Below are 16,932 nucleotides of genomic sequence, written 5' to 3' on the forward strand. Positions count from 1 at the left end.
CCGAATTACACCGGAGATTTGACTAAATGGGTCCCAGTTAAGCTAACCATCTGAGGTAACGGTTGGTTGAAAAACACTTTCCTAGAACCAGTTAAGCGCAACCTCTAGTCTGCTCCAACTAGTGATACGGATTAACATTCTCATTTCTCTCTGCGCCACAGCTGAATAATATCTAATTCAGACAGTGGAATTAACACCTAGTATGGCTAATACATTGATCTAAGTTGAAGTCAGAAGTTTACATACACCTTAGCCAAATACATTTAAACTCAGTTCTTCACAATTCCTGACATTTAATCCAAATAAAATGTCCCTGTTTTAGGTCAGTTAAGATCACCACTTTATTTTAATAATGAGAAATGTCAGAATAATAGTAGAGAGAATGATTTATTTCAGCTTTTATTTCTTTCATCACATTCCCAGTAGGTCAGAAGTTTTCATACACTCAATTAGTATTTGGTAGCATTGCCTTTAAATTGTTTAACTTGGGTCAAACGTTTTGGGTAGCCTTCCACAAGCTTCCCACAATAAGTTGAGTGAACTTTGGCCCATTCCTCCTGACAGAGCTGGTGTAACTGAGTCAGGTTTGTAGGCCACCTTGCTCGCACACATTTTTTCAGTTCTGCCCACAAATAGGATTGAGGTCAGGGCTTTGTGATGGCCACTCCAATACCTTGACTTTGTTGACCTTAAGCCATTTTGCCACAACTTTGGAAGTATGCTTGGAGTCATTGTCCATTTGGAAGACCCATTTGCAACTAAGCTTTAACTTCCTGACTGATGTCTTGAGCTGTTGCTTCAATATATCCACATAATTTTACTTCCTCATGATGCCATCTATTTTGTGACGTGCACCAGTCCCTCCTGCAGCAAAGCACCACCACAACATGATGCTTCCACCCCCGTGCTTCACGGTTGGGATGGTGTTCTTCGACTTCCAAGCCTCCCCCTTTTTCCTCCAAACATAACCATGGTCATTATGGCCAAACAGTTCTGTTTTTGTTTCATCAGACCAGAGGACATTTCTCCAAAAAGTAAGATTTTTGTCCCCATGTGCAGTTGCAAACCGTAGTCTGGCTTTTTTATGGCGGTTTTGGAGCAGTGGCTTCTTCCTTGCTGAGCGGCCTTTCAGGTTATGTCAATATAGGACTAGTTTTACTGTGGATATAGATACTTTTGTACCTGTTTCCTCCAGCATCTTCACAATATCCTTTGCTGTTGTTCTGGGATTTATTTGCACTTTTCGCACCAAAGTACGTTCATCTCTAGGAGACAGAATGCGTCTCATTCCTGAGCGGTATGACGGCTGTGTGGTCCCATGGTGTTTATACTTGCGTACTATTGTTTGTACAGATGAACGTGGTACCTTCAGGCGTTTGGAAATTGCTGCCAAGGATGAACCAGACTTGTGGAGGTCTACAATTTTCTTTCTGAGGTCTTGGCTGATTTATTTTGCTTTTCCCATGATGTCAAGCAAAGAGGCACTGAGTTTGAAGCTAGGCCTTGAAATACATCCACAGGTACACCTCCAATTGACTCAAATGATGTCAATTAGCCTATCAGAATCTTCTAAAGACATGACATAATCTTCTGGAATTTTCCAAGCTGTTTAAAGGCACAGTCAACTTAGTGTATGTAAACTTCTGACCCACTGGAATTGTGATACAGTGAATTATAAGTGAAATAATCTGTCTGTAAACAATTGTTAGAAAAATTACTTGTGTCATGCACAAAGTAGATGTTCTAAGCAACTTGCCAAAACTATAGTTTGTTAACAATACATTTGTGGAGTGGTTGAAAAACTAGTTTTAATGACTCCAACCTAAGTGTATGTAAACTTCCTACTTCAACTGTTAATGCTGTGTGATGTTTATTTGATTTGGGGTTCAAATTCAATGAATTTCAAAGTATGCTTCTTTAGGAAAGAGGATTTCTCACGTACTGTACACATTTTGCCAAAGGTGCATGGTGAAGCTGGATGCTTAGACTTAGAGATACTGGGGTAAAGTGGTATGTTTTTTTACCCTGATGCTTAGCCAGTTTCTTTGAAATTGATATGTGTGTATCCAAGATCTTTCTCTCCCTTTGTCTTTCTCTACCCTCTCTCAGGTGACAGATATGATGCAGAAATCTCTGTTTGACTTCCTGAAACACAGGTTTGATGGAAGGTTAGTATAGACAGGCATCATAATTAACCTACAGCTGCAGATTCATGTAGTTAATTGTTTACTTCTCTATTGTATGTGTAGCGTGGTTCGTTCTGCGTTGTGTACTTTTAATTAGGACACTGCCACAACTGGAGGTCTGCTGGTTGGATTATTTTTATTTGCCCTGCACACGAAGAGACAACACACAATATTTTAGCCCTTGGCACAGTCACAGCTCTCAGGCACCTTGCTAGCCGGAGGTCAGGCAAAAGAGAGCGCGCCAAAAAGAAATAACAGGTGCTGTGTGCACACATTCAGTGCACAACAGCACACCATACAATACAAGTAAAATGATATAGAACATCATTCAGACAAAATAAAAGACATACCTGCACACGAAGAGACAACACACAATATTTTAGCCCTTGGCGCAGTCACAGCTCTCAGGCACCTGCGCAAGCACATGGACACTCACTCAACCACTGTCCCAAGTACTCACAAGTTAACATAGGTACCCTAGTTTGCGAGCTCGGTGAAACTTGTTAACATAAATCTTTATATTGTGGTGTGGTGTGGGGGCTGTGCTTTGGCAAAGTGGGTGGGGTTATATCCTTCCTGTTTGGCCCTGTCCGGGGGTATCATCGGATGGGGCCACAGTGTCTTCTGATCCCTCCTGTCTCAGCCTCCAGTATTTATGCTGCAGTAGTTTATGTGCCGGGGGGCTAGGGTCAGTCTGTTTCATCTGGAGTATTCTCTTGTCTTATCCGGTGTCCTGTGTGAATTTAAATATGCTCTCTCTAATTCTCTCTTTCTCTCTTTCTTTCTTTCTCTCGGAGGACCTGAGCCCTAGGACCATGCCTCGGGACTACCTGGCATGATGACTCCTTGCTGTCCCCAGTCCACCTGGCCATGCTGCTGCTCCAGTTTCAACTGTTCTGCCTGCGGCTACGGAACTCTGACCTGTTCACCGGACGTGCTTGTTGCACCCTCGACAACTACAATGATTATTATTATTTGACCATGCTGGTCATTTATGAACATTTTAACATCTTGACCATGTTCTGTTATAATATCCACCCGGCACAGCCAGAAGAGGACTGGCCACCCCTCATAGCCTGGTTCCTCTCTAGGTTTCTTCCTAGGTTTTTGGCCTTTCTAGGGAGTTTTTCCTAGGGAGTTTTTCCTAGCCACCGTGCCTCTTTCACATGCTTTGCTTGCTGTTTGGGGTTTTAGGCTGGGTTTCTGTACAGCACTTTGAGATTTCAGCTGATATACGAAGGGCTATATAAATAAATTTGATTTGATATTGTCCACATTGTAACAAACTTATAGTTGCATAACAGCACATTGTGTAACATTACCACGGTTTTATATTGAACAATTTCGGAGCCAAGGACAACATACCTTGCTAGCCAAAGGTCATGCAAGAGAGAACAATAAGGGGGTACGGAAATACAGATAACCCGCGATGGGCCAAACCAAAATATACAGAACTTTTACAATAACGTGCATGTACAATATTGATATGAAAAACTGTTTGTACACCAAAAAATAACATTAGTTATGCAGCTGTAATTAAATTTAAAAAACACACTGAATTATTATTATCATTAACAAATTATTAACATCCCCTCTTGACCTGGACTATTTGAATTGGTCCTTGTGTGGAACTTGGTGCATAATCTAGGGGAACAACATCACACTGATTGTCACGACTTCTACCGAAGTCGGCTCCTCTCCTTGTTCAGGCGGCGTTCGGCGGTCAACGTCACCGGCTTTCTAGCCATCGCCGCTCCATTTTTCATTGATCCATTTGTTTTGTCTTGTTCCCTGCACACCTGGTTTTCATTCCCCAATCACACTGCATGTATTTATTCCTCTGTTCCCCCTCATGTCTTTGTGTGAAATTGTTTGTGTTACATGTTAACTGTTGACGCGCCAGACTGGTTTGCTTATACCATGTTGTTCACGAAGATGTTTATTGTTAAACATAAATTACTGTGCACTTTTGCCTATGGGCTGGAGGTTTTTAGCGCAGTTGCGTCTGTCTGCTGGTTTCTCCTGCCTCAATAAAGAGTGCGCCTGTTCACAACTCTCTGCTCTCCTGTACCTGACTTCGCTACCAGTACGCACACACCTGACACTGCTACATATGCACATCTATGACACAAGTGGTATTTTGTTTGCTTTCTCTCTGTTTGGTCCCTTTCTGAATCACCATCACAACTGTGGTCTTCTATCTGTAGTGTGTATTAGTAGCGTATTTGTGTTATTTGTGTTTATCATGTTTTGTTTTTGACACCTGCAGAATCTCCATTACACGCATCACGGCAGACCTTTCTCTAGCCAAGAGATCTGTCCTCAACAAGAGGCCCATCATGGAGAGATCCAATACTCGCTCTAGCCTGGGTGAGTACTCACACACACACACACACACACACACACACACACACACACACACACACACACACACACATATTCACTTTAACATACACATTTGCTCATGTCAACACTATTACGAATGTGTTAAGCGGCCAGAGTGCATGGATAGATCTCAAGGTCAGGTACAGTAATGCCGTGTATCTCTCCCCTACAGCCGAGGTCCAGAGTGAGATAGAGAGGATATTTGAGCTGGCCAAAACCCTCCAGCTGGTGGTCCTGGATGCAGACACCATCAACCACCCGGCCCAGCTAGCCAAGACTTCCCTGGCCCCCATCATTGTCTACGTCAAAGTTTCCTCACCAAAGGTACACAGACACAATCAGTCACCTAATACATGTCTTGCAGATGTAGTGTAAGTGGGCCTCATTGAGGATATATGACGATATCTTTTCATCTTTTGAATTTCTCTTGTTAATTAAGCCTTTATAAATCCTTCTTTTATAAAGCTACCTTCTCCTCTATCTCACTCTCTCCCAGGTGCTCCAGAGGCTGACCAAGTCCCGGGGGAAGTCTCAGAGCAAACATCTGAACGTGCAGATGATGCCTGGGGACAAGCTGTCTCAATGCCCCCCTGTACACGGACGCATTTTACATTTCAGTCATTTATCAGACGCTCATATCCAGAGCAGAAGCAATTAGGGTTAAGTGCCTTGCTCAAGGGGCACATCGACAGGTTTTTAATTTTTGGTTACTGGCCCAACACTCTTAACCACTAGGCTACCTGCTTACCCACCATACAGTACTATTCACAATTGCAACCCAACCAACTGTCTGGCTTTGATTACCCTCCCACTGTTCCCTAATGGGAGATTTTTTATGTTATTCTGGATGAGAACCAATTGGAGGATGCATGTGAGCACTTAGCTGAATACTTAGAAGTCTACTGGCGTGCCACTCATCTTCCCCGCACCACCCCTATCAACGGGCTATTGGAGCAGAACATCATGATCCCGCCCTCAGCCGTCTCTAGCCTACAGGTGAGATGCTTTCATATGGATGCAGGGAAGGTGGAGAGGAACAGAGATAGTTGTAGAAGGGAGAATGGAAAGAGGACAGATTATGGGAGGGGTTTCTTTATTAGGGTAGGGGAGGTCTTTATGTGGTTGTTGTGTTGCAGCTCTTACAGTACTATGCCAGATTCACCCTCTCCCCTCCCTCTCTCATGTCTGTCTGTCTGTCCATCCGTAACGTTTTTGCAGTTTTCTGTAACACAGGAATTAATTGAATGAAGCACAATTTTTAAAAGGGTTACAGTTTCCTCTGTCTTACATTCTGTATGCAATACAAAGCCTAAGATTGAAAGACTTAAAACGCCTTAGCCTATTTGGACTTCCACTGTGTGTAAGTTGAAAAAATTGCAATAATTTATTTGTTGATGATTGCTTTGTAATGCAATAACTGCACTAAATATAACCATGTATTATCTATCACAGTGTGCTAGCGTGAACCAACACGCTCCTTTCCTCAATTTCTGAGAACAAAGCAAAAAATTTAAAAGACATTTCCTGCCTGATGCTCTGTAGAATGCGTTCCATTTAACAATTCCTTTTAAAAATGCTAGGTAAGATACGACTAAGTGAAATAAACATGACATTTTATGTACTTTTACATACTGCTGTTGTGCTTTCTGGAACGTTATCGTTGTTAGGACACCAATCTTGTCCATGAGGTTGATTTCAGAACCTTTGTTGGGTTATGAACTATGTTTGTTTTTAAGGTGTCGAAGTTGGTTTTATTCACTTCATATATATGTCAATGTAGCAAACATCCCATTCCAATATACTCATCATACCCAGCTGACTGAAGAAAGAACACATCACATCTACCAGGTATTTAATGTATCTCTTTACCCATTATTTTTTACTGGCTTAACATGGTTAACTCAAATGAATTAAAAACAAATTCTATACACAACGACATCACACTACCACTTTTCTCTGTTGGTGTTTAGGGCCAGTTTTTGTTTGGTTATAGTGGCTCTTTGAAATATGTGTAGACTTGGAGCTCACATGATGATCCATACCTTCCCTCCCCAGACAGACATCAGAACCCCTCTATTCTCCTGTAGTTAAAGCAGACAGCTATATGACCCCCATGCCCTAACGTCAGCCTAACATTTCATACAGCAGCCGGACTACAGAAGAGAAAGCAGAACTATGGAGTTATGAGAAGGGTCGAGGACTGGAGATGGTGGCAAGAGGGAGGCAGAAAAGCAAAAGAAAGAGGATGAGAACAGTATAGAAGAAACCGAGGGAAGGAGGGGAATACAGTACATGTTGAGCCGGCAAAAGAGAGACAAAAAGACTGAAAACCCAGTGTGTGTACAGGGTGGCAGGTCCAAGCGAGGTGTATACATATAACTTGATCTGGCACTTTAGGCAAAGATGGTCTCCTCTCGTCTCTTCTTGGTGAGGATGGTCCCAGGCTTGTGCTGGGCGTCGGGGTGGTTGGACAGCTCAGGGGAACAGGTGGACACTGGGCTCTCCAGGAAGGCCTGCTTCAGGTCGTAGAACACCGATGAGTCCTCCTTGGTGAGGAAGGTCAGGGCCACACCGCTCTTCCCAGCACGACCATTTCGATGGATGTAGTCTGGAGGGGAGGGGGCAATGTCACAATATGTAAAAAGAATGTCTACAAATATGGAGGGACGTGCAATGGCAGCCTGTGCAAAGTTGCTATGATGTAACAAAAACCTGACAGGTGAGTGACCCCAGGAGCAAAGGTTCTGGAGGTGGTCTTACCCTCGATGTTCTTGGCCATGTCGTAGTTGAGCACCATGGAGACATCGTGGATGTCGATACCTCTCCCAGCCTCGTCGGTGGCCACCAGGATGTCCTTGGCTCCAGCCTTCAGGTTGGACAGGGCAAACTCTCTCTGCTCCTGGCCCTTGCCACTGTGCAACGTGCAAGCATTGTACTGAGAGAGACCAGGTGAGAGAGAGAGAAAGTAGAGAGACGTATTTGACCCAGGTCAGACTGGTAAACATATCCCAGAATAATAGCGCCGGAGGTCTCACCCCCATCTTCTCCAGAGACTTGGCAAGCACGTCAACACCCTTCTTCTGGTTGATGAAGATGATGATGGGCGGCTCGAATCCGCATGCCAACACTTCCAGCAGCCTCTTCCTGGAAGACGAGAAAACAAGGGAGACTCAGCATTAGCTACAGCTTCAGGGATAGCAGTGTGTGTGTGTGTGTGTGTGGGTTACCTCTTCTCTCCCTCTCCCATGAGCAGGACCTTTTGTTCCACTCTCTCGTGGGGTTTTCCAGCTGAGCCAATGTACACCACAGCTGGACGACGCAGGTAATTGCGCAGGTAATCGCTCTACCGCTGCAGGCATGGTAGCTGTGAACATGACTGTCTAAAAAAGAGAGAGACGGATGGAGGAAGGAAGGGAGAGAGAGCGAGAGAGAGGGATAGGAGGAAGGGCAGGGGAACGAGAATTATCTTCTTAAGCTGACATTTTCTTCAGTGTGTGAGTTTCTGTTAAGGCTTCTGTCATACATACATCACCTACTGTAGCTGAATGTGTGTAACAATCTGTTACCTGTCTGTACTTGTGTTTTCCCATCTCCAAGTTCATCTTCATTTTCTCTGGGTCCTCTGCCTCGTCCGTGTCTGGTTTCTGATTGGTCACAGGGATGTACTCCAGGATCTTCTGGACGTCAGGCTCGAAGCCCATGTCTATCATACAGTCAGCCTCGTCCAGTACCACGTAGGTACAGCGGCCCAGGACCAGGTATCTGTTCTCCAACACGTCTATCAGACGACCCGTGGTGGCTATCACTATCTGAAACACACACACAGAAATACGTTTACTCAGACTTCACATGCATGCGTCTTCATATTGGCATTATTATTGCGTGTGTGTGTGCACGCGTTTTCTAGTGTCTGACCTCGCAGCCCATCCGGAGGCAGAAGTCCTGGTCCTCCCTGGAGATACCTCCAATGACGGCCACGGTGCGGATCCCCAGAGGTTTACCAAACTTAAGGGTCTCCTCCTCGATCTGCTGGGCCAGCTCACGGGTGGGGGCCAGGATCACTGCATACGGTCCCTGGTCCGAGTCCTACATTAACGGGAAAGATGAGTTGAGAAGATGTGGTTCGATAGAAGGACATGCAACTTTTGGCAGAGTAGTGAGGGATAACCCTCTGGCTGGGGAGGTGGCCTCACCTTTCATCCTTGGGCAGGGTAGTGATCCAGACCAATAGGGGGATGAGGAAAGCAGTTGTTTTACCGCTTCCAGTCTCAGCCACGCCGATGATGTCACGGTTCTGTAACCAATGGGTATAGCTTGCCTCTGGATAGGCGTTGGATCCTGGGTAACTAGGGAAACATTTTAATACAGCAAGTAATGGCTTCAGTGCTGATCAGGGGAAGACCCAAAGGTGGCATGTGCGCACGCATCAAATCAAGTTTTATTTGTCACATACACATATTTAGCAGATGTTATTGCGGGTGTAGCAAAATGCTTGTGTTCCTAGCTCCAACAGTGCAGTAATATCTAACAATACACAACAATACACACAAATCTAAAAAGTAAAATAATGGAATTAATATAGAAAAATTAGGACGAGCAATGTCAGAGTCCGGAATATAAATATATATGTATATGATGGGATGTAGAGACATTGCAGTACATGGATAGAATATGTACTATAGCTGTAGAATAAGTGGATCGAATAGTGTATATATATATATATATATATATATATATATATATATATATATATATATATATATATATATCTACAGCAATAGTTGAATAGGATGGACTTGACTAGAAAACAGTATATGTATGAAATGGGTAAAACAGTATGTAAATATTATTAAAGTGACCAGTGTTCCCTGTCTACGTACATAGGGCAGCAGTCTAAGGAGCAGGGTTGAGTAAGCGGGTGGTAGCCGGCTAGCGGCACTAACTAGTTCAGGGCTGGATACTGGGCACGTGTGTGTCTGTATCTGAAGTCTTCACAGCTGACCTTGTAGCCACAGTTGTCAATGACCTCCACGATGTGTGGGGGCAGGTTGTACTCCTTCCAGTTCCTGATGGGGTGGGGGATCTTGCCACCCTTTGTGGTGATACTGTAATCCTCCCTGAAGATACGCCAGTCCCTGTCCGCCATCTCCTCCAGATTCTTCTGGGACCAGTGTCTGTCATCCCACCGCTGCTTGGCCTCCTTCTTACGCACCTTCTTCAGCCGCACCCTGAGAAGCAGGAGGGGAGGGCAGAGATTAGAGGGCGACAATGAACCGTTTTTAGCTGTTTCTGTAAATTAAAGACATAGATTTGAAGTGTTAGAGAGCATGGTAGTTTGTCAGGTGTGTTATTGTGTGTGTGACTCACTCCTCCTGCTCCTTCAGTGTGCGTCTCGTCTCCATCATGTCCACGTAGAAATGTGACTGATCTCTCTGCTGCTTCAGGTCAATACCAGCTATGAAGCCGCGCCCATACAGCTGGACCTGGTGCTTCTCCTTATAACTGAGACAGAGGCAGAGAAGTTGGGGAGAGAAGAGAGCAGTTGAAAAAAAAAATTCTATTTAAGGAGCAAAGTGATTCAAGGTTGTAATCAGGTGTTACCCCACCATGGACGTAACCAAAAAATGATATCTATAACACCATGTTTGTGGAACTGTGACTTTATCGTCCCAGCGTTTATATGCAGAATCACATGGGGTTGTAGTCGGTAGAAGTGTCTTCAGAGGCGTCCCACTCAAAGACTGGTCACAGTCCCGTGTGGCTCAGTTGGTAGAGCATGGTGTTTGCAACACCAGGGTTGTGGGTTCAATTCCCACGGGGGACCAGTACGGAGAAAAAAAATTATGAAATGTATGCATTCACTACTGTAAGTCGCTCTGGATAAGAGCGTCTGCTAAATGACTAAAATGTAAAATGTAAAGACAAACTTTCTGTCGTTCAGGTGACGTGTCCGCTGGCGCTTCTCAGTCCCGCCCAGGTAACGCTCCTGGTTGGACAGAGACAGACAGATGTGAGAAGGCACAGTACACCTGCTCATACACTTAGTTCAACCAATCATATCAAAGCTCATGATTTAACTAAATCAGAGAATCCCCACTTAGCATGCTTTTTAGTCCAGAGTCGTATTCACTAGGCACCCAACACATGAAAAAAGACACAGGGTGGGACTACATTACGTTGTTCAATAAGAAACTTTGTTTTAATATTTTGTTGCAAAATGTTTTGCTAGTGTGCACAAATTAATACAACCAAGAAATGGGCTTAGCCTGTGTTCCTGAAGCCGGCCCAAGGTAGAACCTCAATCTCCAGACTAACCTTGATGGCCTGGAGCTCCTTGCCCTTATTCTTCTCCTCTCTGATCTTCTGTCTTCCGTTGTCCGCTTGGTCCCCGTTGTTCTCACTCCATCCGCTCTCGCCTGTCCCTTTCCTGGGGGTCCTCTGGGAAACGGACAGACAAACCTCTGGGCTCACAATAAGTGTCTAACAGAGTGATACCAGAGACCTATGCTGTGTTCAGTGGGGTGCAACATTACTGAACGTTCAGATAGAACATGATGTAGAATAGACATGCTTCTCTGTCATGTAGAATAGGAAATCATTTAAGCTCTTTAGAAGACATTTCTGTCAGCAACTTTCCGAATGTTGCAACCTGACTTACCAACTCCCACTCACCTTCCTCCTGACTAACCCCAAGCCCCTCCTACTCACCCATCATCTTCCTCCCGATGTCCTGGAACATCCTCCTCTTTTTTCCTGTCCTCATCGATAGTGTTCTTCCTCTCCTCAGTCTGCTGCTGCCTCCTTTTCAGAGCCTCCGCCTCACGCTCTGCCTTGGACAGGAACTTGGGCTGAGAGAAAAAAAGAAAGAGGGGGAGAGAAATAAAGGGAAAGAGGTTTTAAACTACAAACACATTTTGTGTGGAGAAACATACCTTAAGATTCTTGATTGTTACACTCCCATCTTGCTCCTCACTGCAACACCAAACACAGAGACTACTAAATGGGCACTCTTATGGTCTCACCTTCGCCTCGGCCTCCTCCTCCGCTTTCTTCTTGGCTAGAAGCTCTTCTAGAGAGAGTGGCTGTACCTAAGAGAGAGTCACCATCACAACTCAAGACACATAACTAAGTGGTAGCTAGCTGGGCTTTGGAGAGACTATTCCCTTGTCTAACCTTTCTTTTCTTCGTTTTCTCATCATCTTCCTCTTTTTTCAAATCCTTCTCCCTCTTTATCCTGTCCTTGGACTTGGAGGAGACGCTTCTGTAAGGAGAAGCAACCACTCAAGTTGAAAAGGTAAAGAAAAAAGCTCTGATAATGGCTCTGCATATTACGTGAGGGATGTTTTAAAGACACAAAGCGGGCGCGTTCCAGATGTTCCACACACATTCTGCTGAGAATATCAGATCTTTATAATGCCTACAGAACGTCTCTGGGTGGAACCATATCAATAGGACACAATGATCTTGTAATCAGCTCAGGCCTGCACCCAATAGTCACCCTGTGACTAAAACAGCAGTCTGACTCAAGCCTACACACCTGGATTTCTTACTGTGGTCTTTGTCTCTGCGGTGAATGTTCTTGTCCTTGCGACCCCTCTCTCTGTCCTTGTCCCAGTCGCGCTCCTTCTCACGCTCCTTGTCCTTCAGACGGCGATCTCTGGAGGGGAAGGAAAGGTCAGATACATAGAAATATTACCAACTTGTGATACACATTTTTAGAAACCCACTGGACACCTTTCACATACAGTGGGAAGATAGAGTCAGATACCAGATCTTGTTCGCTAGACAGAATAGTTGACAGTTTTTCCAAGCCATATCGTAGTGAATATCTACTCACTTCAACCAAAAGGTCGAAATGATTCTGGCTACTTGTTCGCATGCACCCACTACCAGCAATGCATCATTCAAACCTTTCTGCCGATTTGGATCGGTTGCGTTCACGAGAGCGTTGGCGTGGTTTCCGGTCCTTGGATGGGGAGCCTTTGCATTTCCGCTCCTTATCCTTGACTCCTGAGGGTTCTGCTGCATGGTTCTTGTCGGTTGATTCACCAGCCATCTGTGAGAACAGAAGGAGTTCTGAGTTGTAGGTCCTCAAGTCCATGTTGCCATTGTCTCAGTGTATTAGGTCACCAACCCCCATAAACTTCTTATTGTCTTCCTTTAATCGATTTCATGTTCAACACCTAATGGTGTTACCATCCTCCTATCAACTAGCTAATCATCAAATACAATGATAATTCTAGTTAAGTGTTTAGTGATGGAATAAATCACACTCCACAACTAGCCCTTGATCATGACTCTCAGTTCCATTACGGTACACATACGAGTCATTGGACGAAGGAGTCTTCTGTAGGGAGTTATGTTAAAGCCGTGACGCTTGGTCTGAACAATAGCATGCATCGCTTGTGATATGGGTTTGGAAGCATAAGGGACCTTATCTTTCATATCGGCTACAAATTATTTCCAAAAAAACAAAAGGTTAAATTGATACACAGCTTTATAGGGTTAGGGTTCACACACGGCCATATTTACATATTGCAGCGCTTGTTTAGGGAAAACTGACCATGTGGACTACCTGTGTTAATTAGCTATATGCGTCTCCGAACACCTGTGTGTAAACGGAAGAGACGCCACAAACATGTTGACTGAAAAATACAGTCGGCTGCAACGGTTTTAAAACAATGGACACAGTAAGTGTGTATTTTGCATTTGTGAAAATGTTTTTGTGATATAAATCCATCTACTTTCATGTTTCTAGAACCGTAACACAATTGAGAATCGGTTCACGTTTAGATGGCATTTTTTGGCTTCCAGAGCTAATTCACCCTTCAAACAGAACATGTGGCTAAGGTCCTTAGACTAAAGTAATTTTAGCGAGGCTCCTTTTGTCCAATATTGGGCTCTCCATAACTATACTGAACAAAAATGTAAAAGCAACATGCAACAATTTCAACATTTTTACTGAGTTGGTTTATATAAGGAAATCAATCAATTGAAATGAATTAATGAATCTATGGGTTTCACATGATTGGGAATACATCGGTTGATCACAGATACCTTAAGAAAAAGGTAGGGGTGTGGATCAGAAAACCGTCAGTATCTGGTGTGACCCCCCTCATGCATCGCGACACATCTCCTTCACATAGAGTTGATCAGGCTGTTAATTGTGGCCTGTGGAATGTTGTCCCACATCTTTTCAATGGCTGTGCAGAGTTGCTGGATATTGGCGGGAACTGGAACATGCTGTCGTACACATCGATCCAGAGCATCCCAAATATGCTCAATGGGTGACATGTCTGGTGAGTATGCAGGTCATGAAAGAACTGGGACATTTTCAGCTTCCAGGAATTGTGTACAGAGCCTTGCAACATGGGCCATGCATTATCATGCTGAAACATGAGGTGATGGCGGCGGATGAATGGCACAACAATGGGCCTCAGGATCTCGTCATGGTATCCCTGTCCATTTAAATTGCCAACAATAAAATATAATTGTGTTTGTTGTTCGTAACTTATGCCTGCCCATACCATAACCCCACCATGGGGTGCTCTGTTTACAACGTCGACATCAGAAAACCACTCGCCTACAAAATGCTATTCACATGGTCTGCGGTTGTGAGGGCGGTTGGACGTACTGGCAAATTCTCTAAAATGACGTGGGAGGCGGCTTATGGTAGAGAAATTAACAATTCTGGCAACAGCTGGTGGACTTTCCTGCACTCTGCATGCCAATTGCATGCTCCCTCAAAACTTAAGACATCTGTGGCATTTTGTCTAACAAAATGGCACATTTTAGAGTGGCCTTTTATTGTCCCCGCACAAGGTGCACCTGTGTAATGATCATGTTTAATCAGCTTCATGATATGCCAAACTTGTAAAGTGGATGGATTATCTTGACAAAGGAGAAATGCTCACAAACAGGGATGTAAACTAATTTGTGCACAAAATGAGAGAAATAAGCTTATTGTGCAGATGGAACATTTGTTTACATTTTATTACAGCTCATTAAACCAACACTTTAAATATTGCGTTTATATGTTTCTTCAGTATAACTAACGGTAGCTGGTTAGCAAGCTCTCTTGAATTAGTTGTAGTCCCCTGGCTTACATGGTTGGCTAGTGAACTACCTAAATGTCAAGTAATTAGCAAGAATGATATGATTATTATTGCAAGATTAACTCGCTAATTAACTAACGTTAGCTTCCTAGCAAGCAAGCTTGTTTACAATGACTACCTGACAGACTACGTTTCATGGATTCAAGTCCAAACATTATTTATAAATATTGCACCTTTAGGTTTTTACAGCACACAGAAGTAAAATACATGTATAAAACTTTAATTACGAACCTTTGCCACTTGAAAACTAAATGCCTCCCAACTATCTTCCCTTTAACAGTACCAAGCCGCCTTCTTGCACGACACCACAGGAAATTAACAGCGGATTCAGATTTTGGGAATTGTAGTTTCTGAGTTTAGCGCACAGGTATAAAATAACCAGGGTCGTTGCACAGTGGAGTTTAATCCATACCTCATACAGTAGTTTCAAATTTCAATGTCGCATGCACAAGTACAAGTACAGTGAAATGCCTTTCTTGCAACAATGCAATAATCAATAACAATATTACTAGAAAAAAACATGAGAAATAAGATTAATAAATACACAATAAAGTAAGTAGGTAAGCATACTATTTACAGGAAATATTTAAAAAGTCGGTTCTAATACCATATTTACTGAAGTGATGGAGTTAGATACAATACCGTTCAAAAGTTTGGAGTCACTTAGAAATGTCCTTGTTTTAAAAAAAAAGTGTCCATTAAAATAACATCAAATTGATCAGAAATACAGTGTAGACATTGTTAATGTTGTAAATGACTATTGTAGCTGGAAACGGCTGATTTTTAATGGAATATCTACATAGGCGTACAGAGGCCCATTATCAGCAACCATCACTCCTGTTTTCCAATGACACGTTGGCTTAGCTAATCCAAGTTCATCATTTTGCCAAATTAACAAACAGATTACCGACCATTTCGAATCTCACCGTATCTTTTCCGCTATGCAATCTGGTTTCAGAGCTGGTCATGGATGCACCTCAGCCACGCTCAAGGTCCTAAATGATATCATAACCGCCATCGATAAGAGACATTACTGAGCAGCCGTATTCATCGACCTGGCCAAGGCTTTCGACTCTGTCAATCACCACATTCTTATCGGCAGATTCATCAGCCTTGGTTTCTCAAATGATTGCCTCGCTTGGTTTACCAACTACTTCTCTGATAGAGTTCAGTGTGTCAAATCGGAGGCCCTGTTGTCCGGACCTATGGCAGTCTCTATGGGGGTGCCACAGGGTTCAATTCTCGGGCCGACTCGCTTCTCTGTATACATCAATGGTGTCGCTCTTGTTGCTGGTGATTCTCTGATCCACCTCTACGCAGACGACACCATTCTGTATACTTCTGGCTCTTCGTTGGACACTGTGTTAACTAACCTCCAGACGAGCTTCAATGCCATACAACTCTCCTTCCGTGGCCTCCAACTGCTCTTAAATGCAAGTAAAACTAAATGCATGCTCTTCAACCGATCACTGCCCGCACCTGCCCACCCGTCCAGCATCACTACTCTGGACGGTTCTGACTTAGAATATGTGGATAACTACAAATACCTAGGTGTCGGGTTAGACTGTAAACTCTCCTTCCAGACTCACATTAAGCATCTCAAATCCAAAATTAAATTTCGCAACAAAGCATCCTTCACTCATGCTGCCAAACATACCCTCGTAAAACTGACCATCCTAAGAATCGAGATCTTCGGCGATGTCATTTATAAAATAGCCTCCAACACTCTACTCAACAAATTGGATGCAGTCTATCACATTGCCATCCGTTTTGTCACCAAAGCCCCATATTCTACCCACCACTGCGACCTGTACGCTCTCGTTGGCTGGCCCTCGCTTCACTCTCATCGCCAAACCCACTGGCTCCAGGTCATCTACAAGTCTCTGCTAGGTAAAGCCCCGCCTTATCTCAGCTCACTGGTCACCATAGGAGCACCCACTCGTAGCACGCGCTCTAGCAGGTATATCTCACTGGTCACCCCCAAAGCCAATTCCTCCTTTGGCCGCCTTTCCTTCCACTTCCAGTGCACCGGGGCCTCCCACTCCTCTTTCTATTCTGGTTAGAGCCAGTTTGCGCTGTTCTGTGAAGGGAGTAGTACACAGCGTTGTACGAGATCTTCAGTTTCTTGGCAATTTCTCGCATGGAATAGCCTTCATTTCTCAGAACAAGAATAGACTGACGAGTTTCAGAAGAAAGTTATTTGTTTCTGGCCATTTTGAGCCTATAATCGAACCCACAAATGCTGA

At 43.9% G+C, this 16,932-nt stretch overlaps 2 pseudogenes; one reads left to right on the top strand and one right to left on the bottom strand.

The window, feature by feature from the left end:
- LOC115168888 (voltage-dependent L-type calcium channel subunit beta-4-like) overlaps positions 1-6,679 on the top strand; it is a 23,407-nt pseudogene extending 16,728 nt beyond the window's left edge.
- LOC115168358 (probable ATP-dependent RNA helicase DDX23) lies at positions 6,300-14,996 on the bottom strand (annotated as a pseudogene).
- Positions 14,997-16,932: the final 1,936 nt, after the last annotated feature.

The sequence above is a fragment of the Salmo trutta genome, chromosome 30, assembly GCF_901001165.1.
Source record: "Salmo trutta chromosome 30, fSalTru1.1, whole genome shotgun sequence".
Taxonomy (NCBI): domain Eukaryota; kingdom Metazoa; phylum Chordata; class Actinopteri; order Salmoniformes; family Salmonidae; genus Salmo; species Salmo trutta.